This window comes from Primulina eburnea, chromosome 17 (genome assembly GCF_022965805.1).
Source record: "Primulina eburnea isolate SZY01 chromosome 17, ASM2296580v1, whole genome shotgun sequence".
NCBI classification, from domain to species: Eukaryota; Viridiplantae; Streptophyta; class Magnoliopsida; order Lamiales; family Gesneriaceae; genus Primulina; species Primulina eburnea.
Genome location: NC_133117.1, coordinates 4,880,291 through 4,907,863, shown reverse-complemented (window position 1 = coordinate 4,907,863; position 27,573 = coordinate 4,880,291). Strand labels below are relative to the sequence as shown.

At 38.2% G+C, this 27,573-nt stretch overlaps 1 pseudogene; it reads right to left on the bottom strand.

Moving 5' to 3' along the window:
• Positions 1–4,676: 4,676 nt before the first annotated feature.
• LOC140818405 (WD repeat-containing protein VIP3-like) lies at positions 4,677–26,986 on the bottom strand (annotated as a pseudogene).
• Positions 26,987–27,573: the final 587 nt, after the last annotated feature.

Genomic DNA, 27,573 nt, shown 5'->3' with positions numbered 1-27,573 from the left:
CCAAATTTTTTAAATTCACTTTTTTAAAATTAATTGTTTGAAATAATACATTTTTATAATTAAATTGGATTATAAAACTAATTATATAATATTTAAAGTTTAAGTAAAATGACAATAAAAAAAATTACAAAAAAAAAATAAAAAAAACCAAAAACCCAACGCTATTGCTACAGTGTTGCACCAAATTTGGTGCAACACTGTAGCACTCCACTAGTTTGGCGTCAACAATAGGTATCGGTTGGAGCAGATAACCCTGCACCAAAATGGTGTTTTACACCATTTTGGTGCAGGGTTGGAGATGGCCTAAAGGGAACTTTACACAAGGGATAAAAATGTAAATTCGTCCCTTCTTTTCGGGTCTCGACATTGGTTTATTTACCGATTTGCCCTACTTTGGAAATTTAACAATGATTGTGATTTTTGAAATTAAATGCAATTTCTTAGTCTAATGAGAGGTGATCAACTCTAATTTTGCAATTTTTTTAAAAAAAATATTAATAATTAAAAGTATTGTTCGTTGATTGTGAATATCGGTAGGATTGACTCATCTCACATATAAAGATTCATGATATCGTCTCACAAAATACCTACTCTACTCTCGAATCAACGATAATACGACCATCACATTATCATTTCATCCTAAATTTAGTATCAATGTACTATATTTATCAACCGACTTGACTAGTTTCTAAAGTCCCATTTTGAATGTTTAGAGAAATTTATTTTAATTTTTTTAATAATATTAAATTACATATCATAAAGTAAGTTTTGAATACACAATCATTAGAATTTTAAAATAATAAATAAATTAAAATTAGTCATAATTGTTATTAATTATAAAAGTATGAATGATAGGACGAAAAAGAATATATCGAAGTAGTTCTGATAATTCAACAATATTATTACTGAAATTTGAAGTTCTTAGTTACTTAGAATAGATTAATCATATCGATCAAATAATTAAGTCATAATTCATTGACTGATTGTATCATTAATAATTTCTTTTTGTTGGTACGAGAAACTTATCATAAATCCACTGATTCCTGCTGCTTCCGTTATTGCTGTTGGATTAGCCGCAGGACTTACTTCTATCGGACCTGGAGTTGGTCAAGGGACTGATGCGGGTCAAGCCCTAGAGGGTATAAATTTTTCTATAAACACGAGCTTAGGGCTGATGTGTAATTACATAGCAATATTTTAGGGATTTTATTACAATCGGATGTCCGCCCCACATTTGCTGTCGCAAGCAAATCGTTCAGCTATATTAATGGAAGGGAAACAATTACGTACAAAACTGCTCACTTCATCTTCACAAGGCACGCGGATTTTTTTTATATTAATTAGTGTAATATATCGTCACGTGTTTATATAATTTTTTTAAAAAATTATATTGATTTATATTAAAATAAAATTAATACCATAATTCTAAAATTTAGTGAGTGCCTTTTGTTGGGTTTATTTCATCCTACCTATATGAGTATTGCTACATGATAGGATGGTTGACCAAGATTTGCCCATGCATATTATATAGGACCCATTTTTTTTTTTGAAATTGTATGTGTGGCAAGATCTTACCCGTTGAAATTTAGTGAAGATAATGCCCACATAGGTAGGATCTCATTAACATGTTGGTAATTTCAAGAAAAATATTTGGTGTCCATTTTTTTCTTTAATATAGAGATTTTTTATATATGTATAGATATAATAATAATAATAATAATAATAATAATAATAATAATAATAATAATAATAATAATAATAATAATAATAATAATAATAATAATAATTTAAGTAAATACCATATAAAAATATTTAGTTTTTGTGAAACTTTTTTAAAATTATCTATTATACATTTGACTCTAATATTAAATTTGATTACTGACTTTTTTATAAAAAAAAATCGTGTTTTATTTATTAAATTGTTTTTTATTTATATTTTTATTATTATAGTAGAGTGTGATTCATGCCGTATCCAATTTTATAAATATCATAATTAAAACAAAACTTGAGAAATAAAATAAATGTAATACATAATATTCATGAGTGAGTCTCATGTGAGACCGTCTCACGGATCATAATCTGTGAGACGGGTCAACCCTACTCATATTCACAATAAAAAGTAATACTCTTAGCATAAAAAGTAATACTTTTGCATGGGTGACCCAAATAAGAGATACGTCTCATAAATATGACCCGTGAGACCGTCTCACACAAGTTTTTGCCAATATTCATATATCATATTGTACACACCTTTGTGTCAAAAGTCCTTAATTTATTTTAAGGTTTCAAATAAAACTCAATAATCCATTTTAATTTTTTTTTCCAAAATAATTTTTTATCCATTTTTAAAATTAAATATTTATGATATTTGTTCTCTCAAATTCCGGAAAAAAATCAATGGAGCAATTCCAACTTTTTAATACTGGATAACTTGTTTGTATTAAATTTACTTTGTTGAACAATTTGAACACGACTTTTCCCTATACCTTTATCAAAAACCCAATAATTTATTTATTTAATTTTTTAAAGATCATATTCATGTATTACCACCGTACAAGTAGAGAAACTTGTATTTACGACTCGTGTGAAATATCGAAAAAGTATATAATCTCGATATCGGGTTTGTAGCTCAATCGTCTCACCCCCTGCTGGATTAGCCGGTTCCCCGGGTTCGATCTCCTATCCCCACGTGAGTTGTAATAAAAAAAAAGCATATAACCTCGATATAAAATTAAAGATCTTTCGACACATGCGTATTTCTAAAATATAGACATATTTGCACCATTTGTAGAGGATTTTACGTCTATATTTGAGTTAAATGTTATTTACCATCTAAAAATTAAAATTGTGGAGGACTTTTCATATTTATGGCTACGATCTTTACACGACTCTTAATAAATTTACTTGAGCCTAGAACGTAAATTCTTCTAATACATGGTTGACAATGAAACTAGAACCTCCATATCGATTCTACGTCGAAAGAATTAATACTGTCACATTCAAATAAACTTATAAAACCAGACGTGAAAGCATTTTATATGTGTCTTTTGTGAGACGCTTTCACATATCTTTATTCGTGAGACATGTCAATCTTGCTCATATATATCATAAAAATAATATTCACAAAATTGATATGTGATATCGTCTTACGTGAATTTTGTTATTGTATATTAGTTGTTCTATAATATGATAGCCAATTGGGTGTATTTATAATATTTTTGTATACTGTAAAATATTTATAATTTCTTGTTTTTATTTGTCTGGGTTATTTTTTGATGTATTTGTGTGTTTTTTAAAGGATGATAGGTTTTTGCATTTGCGGGAAACACTTTTGGGAACAACTGGCGAAAGTATTGCGAGAAGTCGGAAGATTTCTTCGTCTCTTTTTTTTTTTTTAATAAAAACTTGTGTGAGACGGTCTCACGGATCATATTTTGTGAGACGGATATCTATTTGGATCATTCATGAAAAAATATTACATTTTATGCTACAAGTATTATTTTTTATTTTGAATATGAGTATGGTTGACCCGTCTCACAGATAAAGATCTGTGAGACCGTCTCACAAGAGACCTACTCTTTTTTTTCTCGTCAGCTAAATTTAATTTATTATTGAAATCTCACTTTTGAAATTTCAGTTCACTCGGTATAATAAAAAAATGGAAATATACTAAAAAAACAAATTGAGAAAAAATGTACTAAACTTTTGAAATTATTTTGGCATCCTTTTTTGAGTAAAGTTGAAATTAAAATTGGTTTTGGCATGTGTATTTTTTGAGGTTAGGACGAATGTTTGATTGTTTATGACTCAGTTTTTGAAATTTTCATTTTTAGATTAAGAATTATATTGATTTCGGAAATAAAAAAATTGTAGATTGTTGCCCTTCAATATATTAATTTAATATATACACCAACACTCCTTCACGTGCAATTCATGTATATATAATATCTTTTTTATTTGGTATTTTTTGTATTAAAAAATCAGAAATTATTTTAAATTAAAAATCATATAAACTATTTTTTAATAAACAAATTATTTTGTCTTATGATGATCTTTATTGAAAGTAAATTATTTGATACTATGATTTTTTTCAAATATAATATTATGTAAAAATAAGAGTAGATTGGTATTAAATAATAACCTAAAACTAAAATTAATTAGTAGAAGCTTAATAATATATAATATAGTATAAATTTATAGGAAATCAAGTTTTCTTTCACGTCAAGCAATATAAATAAAAAATCACAAAAAATTTTGCGAGACGGTCTCATGGGTCAATTTTGTGAGATATATATTTTATTTGATTCATCAATAAAAAATATTATTTTTATACAAAAAAATTTTATTTTTTTTTATAAATATGAACAGAGTTGACCTGACTCGTTAGAAAACAAAATCAAACTATTTCACACTAAAGTGACAAACATAATCTTAAAAAAATCGCAACAAAATTTACCAATATGGTCATTCATAAAAGACAAAAACTTGTGTGAGACGGTCTCACGGGTCATATCTGTGAGACGGATCTCTTATTTGGGTCATACATGAAAAAGTATTACTTTTTATGCTAAGAGTATTACTTTTTATTGTGAATATGGGTAGGGTTGATCCGTCTCACATATTAAGATCCGTGAGACGGTCTCACATGAGATAAACTCTTCATAAAAACAAGTAAACTTTTAGTATGGAAATTGCACAACACATATCAGGACAGTCCACAAAGCAGGTCGGAAATTTAGCCACAAATTTGCTATCCACTGCTAAATTTTGCTAACCTCTAATTTATTGACAAACTCGAGAACATTTATAAAAGGATAAACTCTTGTCGACTGACACACTCGCGAGCAGACAAGATGTCCGCAAAGATAGTCCAAATGCCACGGCCCAAGCCTGGTCGGCGTGGCTGGTTAATGTATGGGTGGCTGCTCTCATTTGAGATCCAAGTGTCGTACAGTTTTGTCACTCGATCCTGTGGCGATTGCTGCTCCATCCGGGGATACATCGACACTCGGAACCCAACTAGAGTTCCCTGACATAGATGTAATCAAACTATTCCTCGTCTGAGGCGGAGAAGAGAACTCTCGAATCGAGAGGAGCTGATGAGTACACCAGCCTGCGAACTGGCATGGAATGGCCTTTCCGAGTAGTGTAAGAATTTTGCACGAGCCACGTCAAGAACGGAGATGGTGCCATCCATTGAGCCACAACCGATTTGTCCACCATCAGGGCTCCACGCCACCGAGAGGCAAAACTTCTTATTTCCACTTTTCTTAGGGGGTTTCAAGCCTTCCGGTCGAGGACCTGATAATGTGGCAAATTAACTGCCATTCGGCAGTATCCCACAGCTTCACTGAAGAACGAGTGAGTCTCATGTGAGACCGTCTCACGGGTCATAATCCGTGAGACGGGTCAACCCTACCTATATTCACAATAAAAAGTAATACTCTTAGCATAAAAAGTAATACTTTTTCATGGGTGACCCAAATAAGAGATATGTCTCACAAATACGACCCGTGAGACCGTCTCACACAAGTTTTTGCCCTGAAAGAACTACCACCTCCAGCAGATGCTAGTGTTGTGCCCTGAAAAAGAATAAATAGTTTTTGCTTTGTCGGCAAGACATTTATTTAATGCAAGTTGGCCCGGTGGCCTGTTGCACATTAAATACGAATGTCGAGAATTTGAAATGAAATTGTGTGTTCAGATTGAACGCGTTTTATACGCGGTTTCACACCTCGGAATTCTACTATAAATAGGTGCTTCATTCCTTCATTTCAAATCATCCCTTCTTCGAGTTTTCTCTCATCTTATAAGCATTTGAGTGCTTAGTTCTATAATATTTGTGAGGTGTTTGTTCTCCTGTATTAAGAGAGTGTGTGTTCTCTTTGGAAACACAGTGAGTGAGTTGTACACCACAAAATATTATAGTGGAAATTCTTTTCATCTTGCCCGTGGTTTTTACCCTAATAATTTTTAGGGGTTTTCCACGTAAATCTCGGTGTCCAGTTTATTCTTTATTTTCCGGTTTTTATTATCTCAAATTCCGCACGTGGGACCAACAAGTGGTATCAGAGCCTTGGTCTAAAATTTCTTAAAATTCTGAGTATGCTCTGTGGTTGCAGCCTAGACTGATCTTCCACATCAGAAAAGATTTTTCGAGATTTATTATTTAAGGCGGGATTATTTTGTCTGGTCTATTAAAATTGTTGTAGACATAATGGCGGGAAGGTACGAGATAGCAAAGTTCAATGGAAGCAATTTTATGCTGTGTAAAATAAAGATACAAGCAGTTTTAAGAAAGAAGAATTGCTTGGCGGCTATTGGAGACAGACCGGTGGAGATTACGGATGATGGAAAGTGGAATGAGATGAATGATAATGCTGTTGCCAATTTACACTTGGCTATAGCAGATGAAGTTTTGTCAAGTATCTCTGAGATAAAAACAGCCAAAGTTATCTGGGATACTCTGACAAAGATGTACGAGGTCAAGTCGCTACACAACATGATTTTCTTAAAGAGAAGGCTTTATACTCTTCGGATGGCGGAATCTTCATCAATGACCGACCATATCAACACACTAAATACTCTATTTGCCCAACTCACTTCCATGGGGCATAAAATAGGGGAAAATGAACGTGCGGAGCTTCTACATCAAAGTCTACCAGATTCATATGATCAATTTATCATCAATATTACCAACAATATTCTTATAGGCTTTCTAAGATTCGACGATGTCTTAACTGCGGTTCTCGGAGAAGAAAGCCGGCGCAAGAATAAGGAAGACATGTTGGTAACTTCAAAGCAGGCAGAGGCTTTGCCGATGATAAGAGGAAGATTCATGGACCGTGACTCCAGTGGGAGCCAAAGACGAGGTAGATCAAAGTCAAGAAGTAAGAAGAAAAATATTTACTGCTTTAAATGTGGCGGTAAAGGGCACTTCAAGAAAGAGTGTACGAGTATTGATAAAAGTTCTCAAGGAAATGTGGCCAGTACTTCAGGTAGTGGTGAAATATTATTCAGCGAAGCAGCAACTGTTGCAGAAGGCAGACACAAATTTTGTGACACATGGATTATGGATTCAGGAGCGACGTGGCATATGACGTCTCGGAGAGAATGGTTTGATCATTATGAACCAATCTCAGGAGGATCTGTATTCATGGGAAATGATCATGCCTTGGAAATCGCTGGGGTCGGTACTATCAAAATTAAAAATGTTTGATGGCACCATTCGCACCATACATGAGGTACGACATGTGAAAGGACTGACGAAAAATCTTTTGTCCTTGGGGCAATTGGATGACATCGGGTGCAAAACTCGGATCGAGAACGGGATCATGAAAATTGTGAAAGGAGCGCTTGTGGTTATGAAGGCGGAAAAGGTTGCTGCAAATCTGTATGTACTTTTGGGAGAAACACACAAAGAGGTAGAACTAGCTGTTGCATCAATTGGTTCAGGAGAAGAATTAACAGTGTTATGGCATAGAAAGCTCAGGCATATGTCAGAACGAAGGTTGAAAATTCTCTCAGAACGGAAGCTGCTGCCGGGACTTACAAAAGTGTCACTACCTTTTTGTGAGCATTGTGTTACCAGTAAACAACACAGATTAAAGTTTGGCACTTCTACTGCCAGGAGCAAAAGCATATTGGAGCTGATTCATTCGGATGTTTGGCAAGCACCGGTTGTATCCCTAGGAGGAGCGAGATACTTTGTCTCGTTCATTGATGATTTTTCTAGGAGATGTTGGGTGTATCCAATCAAGAAGAAATCAGATGTTTTCCAGGTCTTCAAAAATTTCAAAGCGCGGGTTGAACTTGATTCTGAAAAGAAAATCAAGTGTCTGAGGACTGACAATGGAGGAGAATATACCAGTGACGAGTTTGATGCATATTGTCAACATGAGGGCATCAAAAGACAATTCACGACGGCTTACACACCTCAACAAAATGGAGTGGCGGAGCGGATGAACAGGACCTTGTTGGACAGAACAAGAGCTATGTTGCGGACTGCAGGTCTAGAAAAGTCATTTTGGGCAGAAGCAGTCAAAACCGCTTGTTATATTATCAATCGTTCTCCTTCAATGGCGATTGATCTGAAGACTCCGATGGAGATGTGGACTGGAAAGCCGACAGATTATTCTCATTTGCATACATTTGGAAGTCCGGTGTACGTTCTGTACAATGAGCAAGAAAGATCGAAGTTGGATTCGAAATCCAGAAAATGTATCTTCTTGGGCTATGCTGATGGAGTAAAGGGGTTTCGCTTGTGGGATCCTACTGTTCACAAGCTTGTCATCAGCAGGGATGTTATCTTCGAGGAAGATAAAGTAAAGGGAGACAAATGCACACTGAATTCAGAAACTACTATATTTCAGGTGGAGAATAAGACAGACGAAGGTCAAGTTTCTTGTGAAGCAGTACCAGAGCACGAAGAACAAGAACATGTTGAGTCTGAAATTTCCAATGTGAGGCAGTCAACTCGAGACAGAAGGCCACCAGGTTGGCTTTCAGATTATATCACTGAAAGCAACATTGCATATTGTCTATTATCAGAGGATGGTGAGCCATCGAGTTTCCACGAGGCTACTCAAAGCTCGGATGTATCCTTATGGATGATAGCAATGCAAGAAGAGTTGGAGGCTTTAGACAGGAATAAAACTTGGGATCTTGTTACACTACCACGAGGAAGGAAAGCCATTGGAAACAGATGGGTCTATAAGATCAAGCGTGATGGCAATAACCAAGTGGAGCGGTATCGTGCTAGATTGGTGGTAAAAGGGTATGCTCAGAAAGAAGGCATTGACTTCAATGAGATATTTTCTCCTGTGGTTCGGCTTACAACAGTCAGAGTAGTGTTGGCATTGTGTGCGGTGTTTGACCTACATCTAGAACAACTAGATGTGAAAACGACATTTCTTCATGGAGATCTTGAAGAAGAAATCTATATGCTCCAGCCAGAAGGTTTTGCGGAAAAAGGCAAAGAGAACTTGGTTTGCAGGTTGAAGAAATCTCTGTACGGTCTCAAACAGGCGCCGAGGTGTTGGTACAAGAGATTTGATTCCTATATCATGAGTCTTGGATACAACAGACTGAGTGCAGACTCTTGTACGTATTTCAAGAGGTCTGGTGATGATTATATCATTTTGCTGTTGTATGTGGACGATATGTTGGTAGCAGGCCCCAACAAAGATCATGTCCAAGGATTGAAGGCACAGTTGGCTAGGGAATTTGATATGAAGGACTTGGGACCAGCAAACAAGATTCTAGGGATGCAAGTTCACCGTGACAGAAGTAACAGAAAGATTTGGCTTTCCCAGAGAAATTATTTGAAGAAAGTCTTGCAACGCTTCAACATGCAAGATAGTAAGCCAATCTCGACCCCTCTTTTTGTTAACTTCAAGTTATCCTCCGAGATGTGTCCTAGCAGTGAAGCAGAGAGGATGGAGATGTCTCGAGTACCGTATGCATCAGCAATGGGAAGTTTGATGTTCACCATGATATGTACAAGGCCGGACATTGCTCAAGCAGTGGGAGCAGTTAGTCGGTATATGGCGAATCCTGGACGAGAGCATTGGAGCACTGTTAAGAGGATCCTTAGATACATTAAGGGTACCTCGAATGCTGCATTATGTTAGGGAGGATCGGATTTTACACTCAGAGGATTTGTCGATTCAGATTATGCAGGAGATCCTGATAAGAGGAAATCTACTACTGGTTATGTGTTTACACTTGCAGGAGGAGCAGTAAGCTGGGTTTTAAAACTGCAGACAGTTGTGGCGTTATCTACAACGGAGGCAGAATATATGGCAGCTACTCAAGCTTGCAAGGAGGCAATATGGACTAAAAGGTTATTGGAGGAGATCAGACACAAACAAGAGAATGTTCCTTTGTTTTGTGACAGTCAGAGTGCATTGCACATCGCAAGGAATCCAGCCTTTCATTCCAGGACGAAACACATTGGAGTACAATTTCATTTTGTGCGAGAAGTAGTAGAGGAAGGAAGTGTGGATATGCAGAAGATCCATACAAAGGAAAACATAGCTGATTTTCTGACCAAGCCAGTGAACACTGATAAGTTTGAGTGATGTAGATTCTCAAGTGGCTTAGCGGAAACATAAGCAGCAGGGAATGGCAAGATTGAAAGGATGTGTGGAGATGTGTTTGATTCTCAAGCAAATCTCCAAGTGGGAGAAATGTTGGCAAGACATTTATTTAATGCAAGTTGGCCGGTGGCCTGCTGCACATTAAATACGAATGTCGAGAATTTGAAATGAAATTGTGTGTTCAGATTGAACGCGTTTTATACGCGGTTTCACACCTCGGAATTCTACTATAAATAGGTGCTTCATTCCTTCATTTCAAATCATCTCTTCTTCGAGTTTTCTCTCATCTTATAAGCATTTGAGTGCTTAGTTCTATAATATTTGTGAGGTGTTTGTTCTCCTGTATTAAGAGAGTGTGTGTTCTCTTTGGAAACACAGTGAGTGAGTTGTACACCACAAAATATTATAGTGGAAATTCTTTTCATCTTGCCCGTGGTTTTTACCCTAATAATTTTTAGGGGTTTTCCACGTAAATCTCGGTGTCCAGTTTATTCTTTATTTTCGGGTTTTATTATCTCAAATTCCGCACGTGGGACCAACATGCTTATCATTGAAGGAGCTAATAACGTTAATAAATTTCACAGTTGATTGGGAGTTTCAATCAAAAGTTGAAGAAGGTAGACAGAATCAGAGGATTTCACTCTCCAAGCTATTACACAACAGCAATCATCAAAATTGCATGCATGGAAAAAGAGTATAATATAATGTGCCATGAGGAGAATTTAAATTTCATAAATAAGGCCCATCCAAGCAGAAATTGTTGTTGAAGAATGCTATCAAGTATTATATCACAGCAAAGCATATGTATAATGGCACAGAAAGAACTTCATGATCTTATCCATCTAAAAAGTCAACAAAGCTATTTAGATTGTTTAATCTTAAATTGATTGACAAATACGTAAATATGTACAAAAATCGTGTCAAAATATTATCTAAAATGAGTGCATTTCTGAGTGAAATATTGACATCAACGAGAATCTGGAACTTAGTGATACATGCTCCAAATTTAGAATCTAAGTTCAACAAAGGCATGGAAAACTGTACCCAGCTCACATTCATGATCAACACGAGTATAAATTTTCATAATCTGTTATTAGTGGGTATTAAATAAAATCCTTATTTGAATGAAGTATTAATTAAGACATGATTAAAGAGTTGTTAATTAAACATTGCTAAGAAATTGATTAATTGAGGATCAACATGTTAGGATCTATCGAATTTAAAATATATCATCTAGTCTACTTCAGATTACATTATCCCGAAAATCTAACTAGACAAATGAGATTATGATACGTGGCAGATAAGATGAGTTCGAATCTTCTGAACTAGTCCGGATGCAGCCTATAAATATAAGCTAATTCATTTGTTTCCTACATCGTTTTCTCTCAACTTTTCTTTCTCGCGCTCTAGCCATATACCTTTGATTTTCTAGCCAGTTTCTAAGTCAGTTTAGTGTCAGGAAACTTCTAGCCAATTTCTAGGGTAGTTTAGTATACACAATTAATTATGTGCCGCAAATTTATTTGTTGTATGATACCTGTTTTACTGTTTTGACGTACTATACCGGACATATCACATTGGGCCCGATATTTGCAAATTTATTTGTTGTACGATACCTGTTTTACTGTTTTGACATACTATGCAGGACATATCACATTGAACCCGATATATTTTGAGATATACCTCGTTTGTTGGGGCTACTTAGCCATTTTTATATTGTGGACAGTTGAATATCGAGAGCTACAGTGTCTGGCAAAACCCGCGAGCTCTGATGATCCTAGACATTGTAGGTTCATGTCTTTTTTATGAGTGTAGGAACCAAAACATGCTTATGAAAGATCGGATACTACACACTCAGGCGCCTCTAGACTGAGCATGAGATTTTTGACTTGAACCTTGATATCCGATCATATTGCATTGCACATGCATCATATTAATATGTATACTCGTACATTCTCGTATTGGACGATTGTCGCACACACGTCCTTGTTTTCGTCTTAGACACCACATTCCACGAGATAGGTCTTCGGTTGGGCGGTTCGGGAGACCAGGGCTGTGGCTAGAACAGTTGGGTTTTTTTTTTGCGGTGATCCAATAAACGTTTTATTTGATTTCTCGTATTCTCATGCAGAATTATGATTTCGATATGGTTGTATTAACATTTAAAACTGATATTATTATTCTATTTTCGTTTGGATTTTATAATGATTAAGTAATTTGGTTTCTCCCGTTTAATTATTATTATCAGGATTAATTTTACATGTTTATTATTTTGTTTTGTAGTGGCTCGGGTAAGAACACTACAAGTTATTTCCCCCATTCCCAAAACAAAAAAGAAGGAATTTCGAATGGTGACATTTCAACCAACTCTTGAAACGAATTCCAACAGTAAGTGCATTCATTGCTTATTTAGCAAACAATGCATGTTGAGGAAACTCTCAAAACAAATTAGGAAAAAAAAAGAAAGAAAGAAAAACAAAGGCAAGAAATAACAAAAAACAAAGCAGACGTACTAAGATAATACATTAACTTCAAAAATCTCGTTACATCTTCTGTGTGCCTACCCAGGTGAATACATGTAATTATGATAATTTAGATATTAACTTCAAATTAAAGAATTCCCGAAACATCGATCTAGCTCACTGATTGGCATCTAACATTCTATTTGGATTTGTTTGACAACCATGGTCGACCTATTATTTTAATCTTGGTTCATAACAAAATCACTCAAATTTCCATAAGCAGCAATTCTTTTCTAAACTTTTCAACATTCTCCAATATTTAAATAACATGAACTCAAGTTTTCCAACCCATCGTAGATGGCACATGTAGCTGGCAAGACCAGCTACCTAAAGTTGCGGGGTGTGCAGCCCTTCAAAAATTATCCCGAAAATTATCGGATGCAAGGCCACGGTTTTTAGACTTCATTTCAGTCATAGTTCCCTTTAACTCGTATCTCCGCTGAGTTCAAATTTACCCTGTTAAAATAGAATGATGATGTAAACACAAGGAGCCTTTTAGTATAGCAAACAAAAGACTTCACGAGGATAACACCATTACGCCTAAAATCAGTACCGATTCAAAGTACCTGCTGTTAGATGGATATTACCCTGGATATGTTGAATGTCTTGTCACTCGAACAAACCGCAGTAACTTGAATCACGAACAAAGCAGCAACAACAAGATCAAGTCGAGGCAAGGATGATCCTTTCTCCGCAAGACGAAATTGCCCGTATATAGTGCTATACGTCGAAGGCAATCGTCCCCAAGATACAACGACTTCACGTCGAGAATTTGCAGCACTTCAAATCTCGTATTCAGCGAACAATTGTATGTAAAAGCTTTCAAGTATTTCGAAAATCAAGGATGCAGTAATATGTGAAGGAGAAGTGAGTGCAAGGAAAAAATCAGCAACCTTGGACAATGGTGGGAGGGATCATTTATAGGTGATCCTTGGATGTGTTGAAATGACATATCTTTCCAGATTGGGTGCATTGAGGAGCCACAATTCTAGCCAAAGAACACAATGGTTGGGCCAAAACCAGCCAAGAAAGGATGTTTAGAAGCCAAGGGACGCGCATGTTCTTCTGAAACAGCGCTGCGCGCGCAGCATACTGCTCTCCAGAGCTGCGCTCACAGCAAGGCGCGCGTGCCCGCGCGAGAAGTTGCGCGGCCGCGCGCTTTGCTCTGTGCCAGCAGTAGGGCGCGCACGTGTGTTTCACCGAGACACACCATATGAGCGTCTTCTCCCTTCTAAAAACTTCTGGTACCCCTTGGGACCCAAACCCCTATCTCAACTTGGAGCTTATTAGGGAAACTTCATTTGGTGATTTTCTCAATGTGGGACAAGCCACACTTGAGACATCCTACTTCCCTTTACAACTCCTCACCCTTCCTCTTATTATCTCTTCATTTATCCAACAATCCCCCACATAAATGAACTTAATGCATGTATGCAGATTTACTTGAAAGCTCTTGTGAAATATTATTGCATTAGGATAGGTAGCTTTTGACTTTGAACCTTCCTTAGTAATATACTATAGGATTTACAAGTTGAGTAGTGACACGATGTCTTGAACTAGTCAACCGTTTATGTAAACCAAGTCAATAGCATTTACACAATAATAATTCTAACACATTCTTGTTCTCACGTTATGTCTGTTTCGGCCATGGACCATATCTTAGATTCATAAGTGTTTTCCACTGAAGCGGCCATTACTTCTCACTTATATAGGTGATCTCCTATCTAGAGTATCATGTCATACTCTACCTCATAGGTATTGAATCATTAAAAGAAAACTTAACCTCACCACATGTTGCAGGTCTTTTCTACTTGGATTTCGTAGGAATGAGCCTTTATTTATTCCAAGTACTCAAACTAATATTTATAACTTAGTTGTCCCATTGAACCAAGGTCATAGGATCTCCACTTCACAAGGTTGGGTTACTGCTATAAATATTTTATTTTGTGGGTTTTAAGCTCATTCCTCTCAACAGCTTGTACATTTGATCTCTATTTATACCTTTAGTAAATGGATCTGCTAGATTTTCCTTTGATTTCACATATTCAACCGAAATAACCCCATTTGAGATCAATTGTCTTATGGTATTATGTCTCCGTCTAATGTGACGAGACTTACCATTGTACATACTGCTTTGTGCTCTTCCTATTGCTGATTGACTATCGCAATGAATGTTAATGGAAGGCACTGGCTTATTCCAACAAGGAATATCCTCTAGGAAGTTTCTTAGCCATTCGGCTTCTTCCCCATCTTTGTCTAATGCTATGAATTCGGATTCCATAGTGGATCGAGCTATACATGTTTGCTTAGACGATTTCCATGACACCGCTCCTCCACCTATTGTGAATACATATTCACTAGTGGACTTGGATTCTTTTGTGTCAGATATCCAATTGGCATCACAATATCCTTCTAGAACGACAGGATATTTCGAATATACCAAACCATAGTTCAGTGTATATTTCAAATATCCAAGCACTCTCGTTAAGACTTTCCAATGATCCTTACTTGTATTACTTGTGAACCTACTTAACTTATTCACTGAATATGCAAGATCTGGACGAGTACAGTTAGTCAAGTACATTAGACTACCAATTATCCTTGCATATTCCAGTTGTGAGTTGGGTTCTCCTATATTCTTTGCTAAATGAACACCTAAATCTATAGGTGTTCTAGCAGGACGACAGTTTAAGGTACTTAATCTTTCAAGTACCTTTTCTATGTAATGGGTTTGTGATAAAACTATTCCTTCAGGTATTCTAGAGATTTTAATCCCTAATATGATATCACAAAACCCCAAGTCTTTCATATCAAAAGATCTTTTCAACATATTCTTGGCATTTATAATCAACTCATGATTACTTCCCATAATCAACATGTCGTCTACATAAAGGCATACAATGACATAAGCATTTGCACTACCTTTAATATAAACGCATTTATCACATTCGTTGATTTTGAAACCATTTGACTTCATTGTAGTGTCAAATTTTTCATGCCGTTGCTTAGTGATAAGTGCAAGATTTGCACTTAATTTACATTTAAATCCATTTTGAATTATGCTTGTTTCGAACAGAATTATGCGTTTTTTGGTTTGTTTATGTTGTCATTTCAGAAATGGAGAAAATAGCGAACACGAAGCCAAGGGGACTAAGAAGCGCACGACCACGAGCACGTCACTGGACAGGAGCTTGCGCGCCCCAGCGCCACTTCACGCGCACCCGCGCGCACACCCATACTTGTGCATGAAACAGAGATGCGCGCGCGATCGCGCCAACTTCCGCGCAGCCGCGCGCACAATGACCCCCTTTCGGACAGAAGCTAGCGCGCCACCGCGCGAGCTTACGCGCACCTGCGCGCGCACACAGAAGCTTGCGCGCGTCCGCGCGAGTTCATGCGCCACCGCGCGCATACACCCGAGAGGAGCACGCCATCGCGCGACTTCATGCGCAACCGCGCGCAAGCCAACACACAGCAGATGGCAGATGCTTGCGCGCCTCCGCGCCACATTTCGCGCCACCGCGCGCACGCCGCGTCCAGAAAAGGTATAAATGCGCGAATCGTCTAGGTCAGAAGGGATCGGCCGCCGCAGAGAGAAAACACACGATCATCAGCCGTCACAGGAGAAAAAGACGAAGAAACGGAGCGCCTACAGGAGATAGAGATTCAGAGTGCGAAGAACCATCGCAAATACGAAGAACGACGGATCTGGGGACAGAGACGACACTTCGATTTGTTATCTTTTCCTTTGTTTCTTTATTTTATTGCGTAGAAATGTCCAGAATCACAAACATGTCTTGTTTTCTCTTGGATTTCGTGATGAACTAAACTCTCATTCTGGAGAATGACGTAACTCTGTTGAAACGATGATTTGACACCGTTATTTATTGATTGAATTCTGCTTTCGTTTAATTGTGTTCTCTGCGTTTACTGCACTGCAATTTACTGGCCATAAATTGTTTGTTGTTTGATTAATCTTATAACTCGGGAGAGGGACTAGGGTTATAGATCATTAGAGACACATCGTTGAATGTTTATAGCGTTCGGAAGGCGTATAACTTTAGCGAGTCTTGGTAAGAACATTGTATGCGCTTATCTATGAAACGTAGATTCTAATTAGGAATAATTGAATCGAAGTTGATAGATACACTTTATTCGTCACTTGGGAAAGGGGGAATAAAACAATCTAAGTGTTCTTGGCCATTAATCGATTGGAATTCAGGAATATAAATTAAACTGTGAATGATTGTCGTAGAAACTTTGTGAAATCATTTCTCTAGATACTTTCTCTCATTATTATCTCTCAATCCGGTGATTTAATTTATTCATTGCTTTCAATTAATTCGTTTAAACAAACAAATCTGATTATTGATTTTTCTAGATAAAGTCTTGGCTATTTTAATTACAAGAATTGATATACATTTTTATACACACTCCTCGTGGGATCGATACCTGTACTCTAACCAGTACTAAAACTTGACACCGTATACTTGCGGTAGTGAAAACACGCAACAAGTTTTTGGCGCCGTTGCCGGGGAGTGTCAAATTTGAATTTATATCAGTATTGTTACCAATTAGTCTAGATTTTAATTTAGAACTTTTATTTTATTTCATTTTTGACTTATTCACTTTCTCTGTTTGACAGTGCATGCTAAGATCGCACATCCCTGATTTGCTTATTTTTGATCCGGAGATCGAACGAACTGCGAGAAGATTGAGAAAAGCGAGAAGGGAAGAAATCAAAACGATGGCTGATAACAGAGAAAACGACAGACAGATGCCGCCTGAGGCTATACCAATCAGAGATCACTTTCGACCAGTGATCAACACGCACTATTCTGGCATTGCTCGAGGAACCATCAACACCAACAATTTCGAGCTTAAGCCCGCATTGATAAACATGGTTCAACAGAACCAGTTTGGGGGAGCCACTACTGCAGATCCTCATCTACATCTCAGAACATTCTTGGAGATTACGGACACGGTAAAAATAAATGGTGTTTCTGATGATATTATTCGACTGCGCTTGTTTCCTTTTTCTCTTAGGGATCAAGCAAGAGGATGGCTCCAATCACTGCCGTTAGGGAGCATCACGACATGGCAAGAGCTGGCGACGAAGTTCCTTTCTAAATATTTTCCACCTGCGAAGTCTGCACAATTGAAGGTTGAGATCAGCACTTTTAGACAGACAGACTTCGAGCAGTTGTATGAAGCTTGGGAAAGGTATAAGGAGTTGTTGAGGAGGTGCCCAAATCATGGATTTGAAGACTGGGTACAAATCGAGCTTTTCTATAATGGATTGAATGGTCAGACTCGGACAACAGTAGATGCAGCGGCAGGTGGCACGATCTTTGCCAAGTCTCCTGCTCAAGCCTATGACTTACTTGAGCAGATGACTATTAATAGCTACCAATGGCCGTCTGAGAGGTCAGGATTACAGAGGACAGCTGGAGTTTATGCTGTGGATCTTATCACATCACTCACAGCGCAAGTCTCAGCGTTGACTACACAGATAGCAACCATGAATAAAGTGAGTACATCAAACACTGAGGGACCACCGCTTGTTGTTGAAGAACCACAATTTCTTGAAGAAGTCCAATACATCAACAACAAAAACTTGGGAGGCTATGGAGGATATCGAGGTAACCCTCTCCCTAACACTTATCATCCTGATTTGAGGAACCATGAGAATTTTTCATATGCAAACAATAAGAATGTGTTGAATCCTCCACCGGGGTTCAATACATCAAATGGGGAAGGGAAGCCGTCATTTGAGGATTTAGTTGGGACATTCGTTTCTGAATCTGGCAAGAGGATGGCTAGGACTGAGTCTAGACTTGACAACCTCGAGACACACATGACAAATATTGGAGCTTCGTTGAAAATCCTAGAGTCGCAAGTTGGGCAGATAACGAAGCAACTCACGTCTCAACCGTCAGGCGCAGTACAAAAGACTGCAAATCCAAATCTGAGAGAGGTGAATGCCATTTTTATGCAGCATGAGGAGATTGGTGTGGTAGGCAGCGAAGAGAAAGAGGTTGAACTCACACATGTTCAGAATGAAAAGCCAACTCCAAGCAAAAGAACCCGAGGTAAGAAATCTGAGAGGTATGATTTAAATCAATGCATTGATATTTCCTTACTTCCCTACCCTCAGAGATTTTTACAAATACAAGCTGAATTTAAAAAGAAAAAAAGTCTTGAAGATCTCAAGACCCTACATTCTAATATTCAGTCTGCAGAGCAGGAAGATGTGGAATTTAATGGAGGAGATTATAAGGAGAAGCAAGGAAATCTCCCTCAGAAGCTACAAGACCTCGGAGAATTTGTAGTACCATGTGAAATAGGGGGTAAATTGGTGGAAAATGCTATCTGTGATTCAGGAGCGAGCGTGAATATAATGCCAAGTTCTCTTTACGAGAAACTTGGATTGAGCAGGATAAAGCCCACAGGACTAAGCTTGCAAATGGCAGATAAATCGGTCAGGACACCGCTGGGTGTTGTGGAAGATGTTGAACTTAAGATTGATAAAATAAGGCTTCTAGCAGATTTTGTGGTACTTGATATTGAGAACAGTCAGAACGTTCATGTCATTCTAGGACGACCATTATTGGCTGCTGTTGGAGCTATTATTGACGTGAAACGAGGAAAGATGACCATGGAAGTTGAAGGTCAGCTGGTGGAAATAAAGGCATCCAAGATATCATATGATCCACCATGAACAGGATTGGTATAGTCGGGCTGATGACGTTAAACCAAGCGCTGTGTGGGAGGCAACCCACAATTTATTTTCTTTAGCATTCATTTATTTTATTTTATTTTACGTCCTTAGTTGTTAATTTTACCCACCACCAGATCTATCACCGCCGCAGCCCGTGGAAATGGATGACTCAGATGCTGCGGACAACAACTCGAGCGCCCGAGTTTTGACACTCGTGCGCGAGGTATGTGTTGTCGTGTTCTTTATTTCTATACATCGAGGACAATGCATACTTTAAGTTTGGGGGAGGGTAAAATTGTTGGTCATTGCTTGTTAGAATTTTTCTGCAATTTTTTTTTTTTTTTGTTTTTTTTTTTTTTTGTTTTACTGATCAGTAGTTAGTTTGATTTTTTTTATTTATTGCATTCTATATTTGTTAGGTAGAGTCATGGATAAGTAAAATGTGTGACCGATGATGAAAACTGAATTGCGATCCTGAAATTTATATGTGTTCATGATAACTTAGGAGTCACAATTAGTCTGCACTATCGTGTTTGTTGATACTATCATTGCTCAGAGACAAGTTGCATGCCTATGATGCTAAATAGATGAGGGAGATCCGACTCTTGGTAAATCTTGCATGATATTGATTGACACTTTTGCAGACTTAGAAATGATCTAGGCAGTCTTTCACAACATCCTTGGGCCTGGATTCTTTGTTTACTGTCAATTGGAACCCTTTGAGCTTAAAAGTTAACTGAGATACTTACTTTTTCTTCGTGCACCTATTTCATATATCATTTTGATTAAAAATTGCATGTGACTTGTTTGTATGAGTTGACTAATGGATTGACGGAAGTCTAGAACTTGTTCGAACACTTTTCGAGGCGAAATACGGATAATATGTGACATAGGAATGATTTAGGCGATCTTTGAAACCGTTGAGCCTTCGAGCCTACCAAATGAACATGAAATGTCCCTAGTGTCCCGTTTTGAGCTTACTAAAAAATCAAGTGGTGTGTGTCAATGACATACAATCAACCCCCACTTGTATCTATTCTACATCCCACAACAACTACCTAATGAAGCCGATACACTTATTTTCCTACCTGATTTTGAGAGAAAGAAATTCATTGGTGGTGTAGTGATTCAAAAGCTCCTTGAAAAGAAAAAAAAAAAATTGAAGTGAGCAAAGAGGGAGTTGAAAATAGACAAAAAGAAAGAGAAAAAGTTCAATCAAAGAAAAATATAAGGGAGATGAAAGATATGAATGAAAAGAAAACAATAAGTGGATGGTGAATGAAAAAGAAAATGAAAAAGAGTGAAATTGATGAAGAGTTGATTATTTCTCTCAAATTTTGAATTCCATACCTTTTATTGTAGCCGTGAGCCGTGGCCTAACGTTACAAGCCTACAAGACATATTAACCTTGTCACATTTATCCAATATACTAGTGGAGAAAAGTTGTTCAAGTTAAGCCTATGGATACCTGAAACTCATTGTCAACAAGTATAGACCTTAATCACTTGCTTGCAAGCATCTCATTTTGTGATTTCATCTTTGGCATACTTGTGTTGATCATCTTTCAAGCCAAATAATCACCGAAAAAGTCCTATGTGATCTGTGAATGCAAATGTTTATGTTGATGATGTGAAAGTTGAACTGAACTGAGGATTTCTTGATTCTGTAAGGCAAAGGGGCATTACAACTTTATTTGAGCATTCGATGGGGTAAACAAACATTGACATAACACACACACACGTGACTCTTGGGAAATCGTGAATTACATGAAATTAGATGAATCGGAGGTCATTATCACTTTTTTTCGCACATCCATGACTTTAGTAGTTTGCGTATTTTTATTCCTTCTTTATTAGCTTTTCTTATATTTTGCTCGGGACTAGCAAAAATTCAAGTTTGGGGGGTTTGATAAGTGCAAGATTTGCACTTAATTTACATTTAAATCCATTTTGAATTATGCTTGTTTCGAACAGAATTATGCGTTTTTTGGTTTGTTTATGTTGTCATTTCAGAAATGGAGAAAATAGCGAACACGAAGCCAAGGGGACTAAGAAGCGCACGACCACGAGCACGTCACTGGACAGGAGCTTGCGCGCCCCAGCGCCACTTCACGCGCACCCGCGCGCACACCCATACTTGTGCATGAAACAGAGATGCGCGCGCGATCGCGCCAACTTCCGCGCAGCCGCGCGCACAATGACACCCTTTCGGACAGAAGCTAGCGCACCACCGCGCGAGCTTACGCGCACCTGCGCGTGCACACAGAAGCTTGCGCGCGTCCGCGCGAGTTCATGCGCCACCGCGCGCATACACCCGAGAGGAGCACGCCATCGCGCGACTTCATGCGCAACCGCGCGCAAGCCAACACACAGCAGATGGCAGATGCTTGCGCGCCTCCGCGCCACATTTCGCGCCACCGCGCGCACGCCGCGTCCAGAAAAGGTATAAATGCGCGAATCGTCTAGGTCAGAAGGGATCGGCCGCCGCAGAGAGAAAACACACGATCATCAGCCGTCACAGGAGAAAAAGACGAAGAAACGGAGCGCCTACAGGAGATAGAGATTCAGAGTGCGAAGAACCATCGCAAATACGAAGAACGACGGATCTGGGGACAGAGACGACACTTCGATTTGTTATCTTTTCCTTTGTTTCTTTATTTTATTGCGTAGAAATGTCCAGAATCACAAACATGTCTTGTTTTCTCTTGGATTTCGTGATGAACTAAACTCTCATTCTGGAGAATGACGTAACTCTGTTGAAACGATGATTTGACACCGTTATTTATTGATTGAATTCTGCTTTCGTTTAATTGTGTTCTCTGCGTTTACTGCACTGCAATTTACTGGCCATAAATTGTTTGTTGTTTGATTAATCTTATAACTCGGGAGAGGGACTAGGGTTATAGATCATTAGAGACACATCGTTGAATGTTTATAGCGTTCGGAAGGCGTATAACTTTAGCGAGGCTTGGTAAGAACATTGTATGCGCTTATCTATGAAACGTAGATTCTAATTAGGAATAATTGAATCGAAGTTGATAGATACACTTTATTCGTCACTTGGGAAAGGGGGAATAAAACAATCTAAGTGTTCTTGGCCATTAATCGATTGGAATTCAGGAATATAAATTAAACTGTGAATGATTGTCGTGGAAACTTTGTGAAATCATTTCTCTAGATACTTTCTCTCATTATTATCTCTCAATCCGGTGATTTAATTTATTCATTGCTTTCAATTAATTCGTTTAAACAAACAAATCTGATTATTGATTTTTCTAGATAAAGTCTTGGCTATTTTAATTACAAGAATTGATATACATTTTTATACACACTCCTCGTGGGATCGATACCTGTAATCTAACCAGTACTAAAACTTGACACCGTATACTTGCGGTAGTGAAAACATTCAACACTTAGGTGCTTGTTTGAGTCCATATAGTGACTTGACAAGTTTACACACCTTCTTTTCTTGTCCGGGAACGACAAACCCCTCGGTTTGTTCCATGTATATTTACTCTTCCAGTTCTCCATTCAAGAAGGCTGTCTTCACATCCATTTGGTGAATCTCAAGGTTATGCAACGCAGCAATAGCTATGAGAACATGAATGGATGTAATCCTAGTAACTGGAGAGTATGTGTCAAAGAAGTCATATCCTTCTTTTTGTTTGAACCTTTTAGCCACCAAACGGGCTTTATATTTGTCTATAGATCCATCTTCTTTGTATTTCCTTTTAAGAATCCACTTGCATCCTAAAGGCTTACAACCCGGAGGTAGATCAGTCAACTCACACGTATGATTATGCATAATGGATTCTATTTCAGAATTTATAGCTACTTTCCAAAAAAGAGCTTCGGGATTGGATAGAGCTTCTTGAATAGTTATTGGTTCATCATCTAACATGTAAGTCATAAAGTCAGGACCAAAGGACTTTTCAATTCTTGCTCTCTTTCCACGTCTTGGTTCTTCATTGACTTCTTTAGAATCAATAGTAGATTCATAAGACCGTTTAGAGGAACCGTCTTTTCTTTCCTTACAAGGAAAGTTGTTTTCAAAGAATATAGCATTCCTTGATTCCATAATCGTTCCTTCATTAATATCAGGAATCGTTGACTTATGCACCAAAAATCTATATGCACTACCATTATAGGCATATCCAATAAAAATGCAGTCAACAGTTTTGGGTCCAATTTTAACTTGTTTTGGCTTTGGTATCTCTACTTTAGCCAAACACCCCCACACTTTTAGGTATTTATAAGATTGTTTGCGACCCTTCCATAACTCATATGGAGTTTCATCTTTTCTTTTGTGTGGTATTTTATTAAGAATGTGGTTTGCAGATAGTATTGCTTCCCCCCACAAGTTTTGAGGTAAGCCCAAATTTATCAACAACGCATTCATCATCTCCTTAAGAGCACGATTTTTACGTTCTGCAACTCCATTTGATTGAGGTGAGTATGGTGCTGCTGTTTGATGAATTATGCCAAATTTAGTGCACAACTCTTCAAATGGAGCGACATACTCTCCACCTCTATCACTTCGAATCATTTTGATTTTTGTACTCAATTGATTCTCAACCTCATTCTTATAATTATTGAAAGCTTCTATAGCTTCATCTTTACTTTTCAATAAGTAGACGTAACATAACCTTGTGCAATCATCAATGAATGTTATGAAGTACTTATTCCCACCTCGAGTTTGCACAAACTTTAAATCACATACGTCGGTGTGAATTAAATCAAGTGGATTCGTACTTCTTGTCACAGAATGAAATGGAGCTTTGGCCATCTTTGCTTCAACACAAATCTCACACTTATCTAGTGGATTTATTTTAAATGCAGGTATTACATTTAAGTTCGCAAGTCTTTGTAGTGTGTTGAAGTTAACATGTCCTAATATTTCATGCCATAAATTAGAACTTTCAAACAAGTAAACAGAATCATTCACTTTATTCTTCGCCTCTTGGAGGATAACATTCATTACATTCAACTTAAAAAGACCACTATCTTGGTACCCTTTGCCTACAAATACTCCATGTTTGGTTAAAATAAACTTGTCTGATTCAAATACAAGCTTAAAACCCGCCTTACTCAACAAGGATCCAGAAACTAAATTCTTTCGAATGTCTGGCACATGCAGCACATTCAACATTGTTATCTCTTTGTCGTAGGTCATCTTCAATACCACTTTGCCAATTCCTACGACCTCAGACGTCGTAGAGTTTCCCATGAACAATTTCCTATCACTGACAGTAGTGTAGGATGAGAACATACTCTTTTCAGCACATATGTGGCTAGTGGACCCAGTATCTACCCACCATTCCCTTGGATTATCCACCAAGTTGGTTTCAAACACAACTGCAGATATATCAAGTTGTGACAGGTCTATGGGTACATGCCTTTCCTCGATGACGTTGGCTTGCTTTAGTTTCTGATTTCTGTTGTCTTTCCTTGGAAGACGACAGTCCTTGGCCATATGATTCGGTTTGCCACAGTTGTAGCAAGTTCCTTTGAACTTCTTGGTCTGCCCTTGTTTCTTCTCATTCGTATGGCGCTTTCTCTTGCAACTAGTGCTAGATTCTGTCAAATTTGCCTTGGCCTCGGCCTCCACTGTTCTCTTGTGTGTTCTAGCTTCAGAAGATCGACTATCTTATTCAATTCGAAGCCTCACAATCAGATCTTCAGGTTTCAACTCCTTGCGCTTGTGCTTAAGGTAGTTCTTGAAGTTTTTCCACATTGGTGTCAATTTCTCAATTATGGCCGCCACTTGAAATGGTTCATTGATTTCCATTCCCTCTGCCAACAAGTCATGAATATTAATTTGAATTTGTTGTAACTGACTTATTACAGATTTGGCGTCCACCATTTTGAAGTCTAGAAATCTACCAACTACGAACTTCTTCACTCCCGCATCTTCTGTCTTGTACTTTTTCTCCAATGAATCCCACAATTCTTTGGCTATCTTGACAGAGCAGTAGACACTGTAAAGCATGTCGTCTAGTCCGTTTAGAATGTAGTTGCGGCATAGAAAATCACTGTGGTTCCATGCATCCACAGCAGATCTTCGTTGGGAGTCATTATCGTCCACATCAATGATAGGGGAGTCCTCTTTAAGGAACCGAGATAGGCTTAGTGTTGTGAGGTAGAAGAGAATTTTCTGCTGCCAAAATTTGAAGCCGACACCATTGAACTTTGCAGGCTTTTCGCCTTGTGCGGGAGCAGCAGGGATGGTGTGCAATGGCGCAGGAGCAGTAGGAGGAGTCGACATATCCAGAAAAACAAAATGTAATAAACTTCGTCTTGCGATTGTTGGATGGATATTACCCTGGATATGTTGAATGTCTTGACACTCGAACAAACCGCAGTAACTTGAATCACGAACAAAGCAGCAGCAACAAGATCAAGTCGAGGCAAGGATGATCCTTTCTCCGCAAGACGAAATTGCCCGTATATAGTGCTATACGTCGAAGGCAATCGTCCCCAAGATACAACGACTTCACGTCGAGAATTTGCAGCACTTCAAATCTCGAATTCAGCGAACAATTGTATGTAAAAGCTTTCAAGTATTTCGAAAATCAAGGATGCAGTAATATGTGAAGGAGAAGTGAGTGCAAGGAAAAAATCAGCAACCTTGGACAATGGTGGGAGGGATCATTTATAGATGATCATTGGATGTGTTGAAATGACATGTCTTTCCAGATTGGGTTCATTGAGGAGCCACAATTCTAGCCAAAGAACACAATGGTTGGGCCAAAACCAGCCAAGAAAGGATGTTTAGAAGCCAAGGGACGCGCATGTTCTTCTGAAACAGCGTTGCGCGTGCAGCCGCGCGAGAAGCTGCGCGGTCGCGCGCAGCATACTGCTCTCCAGAGCTGCGCTCACAGCAAGGCGCGCGCACCCGCGCGAGAAGCTGCGCGGCCGCGCGCCTTGCTCTGTGCCAGCAGTAGGGCGCGCGCGCGTGTGTTTCACCGAGACACAGCCTATGAGCGTCTTTCCCCTTCTAAAAACTTCTGGTACCCCTTGGGGCCCAAACCCCTATCTCAACTTGGAGCTTATTATGGAAACTTCATTTGGTGATTTTCTCAATGTGGGACAAGCCACACTTGAGACATCTCACTTCCCTTTACAACTCCTCACCCTTCCTCTTATTATCTCTTCATTTATCCAACACCTGTATACAACGCGTCAATATTTTCCACCGAGCTACTGAGATTCTGGCCATCACCCTCCGATCACTTGATTCACTCATCAGCACATGAGCTCATGCTTAACAAAATTCTGTACCAAATGAACTTCAATACAAGAAAATTAAGGATACATGGGGGTTGAACTGGAGTTTCCAGACTTCAGATGGGGGAGCCTCGAGAGTGGCTGTAATGTTGGTCGTGGCGACTTCGAAGACTCAAATAAAGCTATTAATGAAGGCGGATGCCGCAGTAGGAGGGTGAGCCGCCACGGAAACGACTCTAAAGCAGTGTCTGGTGTTCGTCAGCAGCTTCTCAAGGACTTCCGGATTCCACAGCCTCAATTTCTCCTCTGAACCCGTCAAAAGAACATCGTCAGTCGTCAGGACCATTGCCGCATTCTGCCCGTCCACAAGGAGTCATCGTGGGCATTCTGGACGGAGCTGAGTGGAGCTAGTTGCATGTATATGGCAGTGTAACCCCTAGGTCAGGTTGAAATTTTTATTTTTTTTATATAATAAAACCATATCATTATACATTTATTCAAAATGTCATTACGTGGCCATCCGGAGAGAATGAAGCACTACAATTTAAGATTTGAACTACTTGTATTGCATTTATCTCAATCATTAGTTTGGACCAACCCAAGTTTAGAGCATTCTTCAACCCTTTTTCGACAGCTCTGTATTACATCTATCTCAATCATTAGTTTGAAAAATTCTTTAGTATATCTAAATTTTCTATAAGTATTGGATCTTGGTTTTCTACACGCTCAAACGCATCGGAAGTTTTGAAATTTATTTATTTTGACAATCAAAATATGTTTTTATTTGGGCGCTCGTATGATTTTAACAAAAACATTCATAGGATGTTAGAAATTTATACCTTTGGTGAATAATTCACGTGGCACCAACTGATCCGGTATGACAGATCTAGATCTTGATGAATCCCTACAAACTTTCTTCAAGAGACTCCTTGTTAGATCCTCTTATCAAGTCCACGACTAAATCGCTTGATCCTCTTCCAAATTGCACTAGAGAATATGAAAGA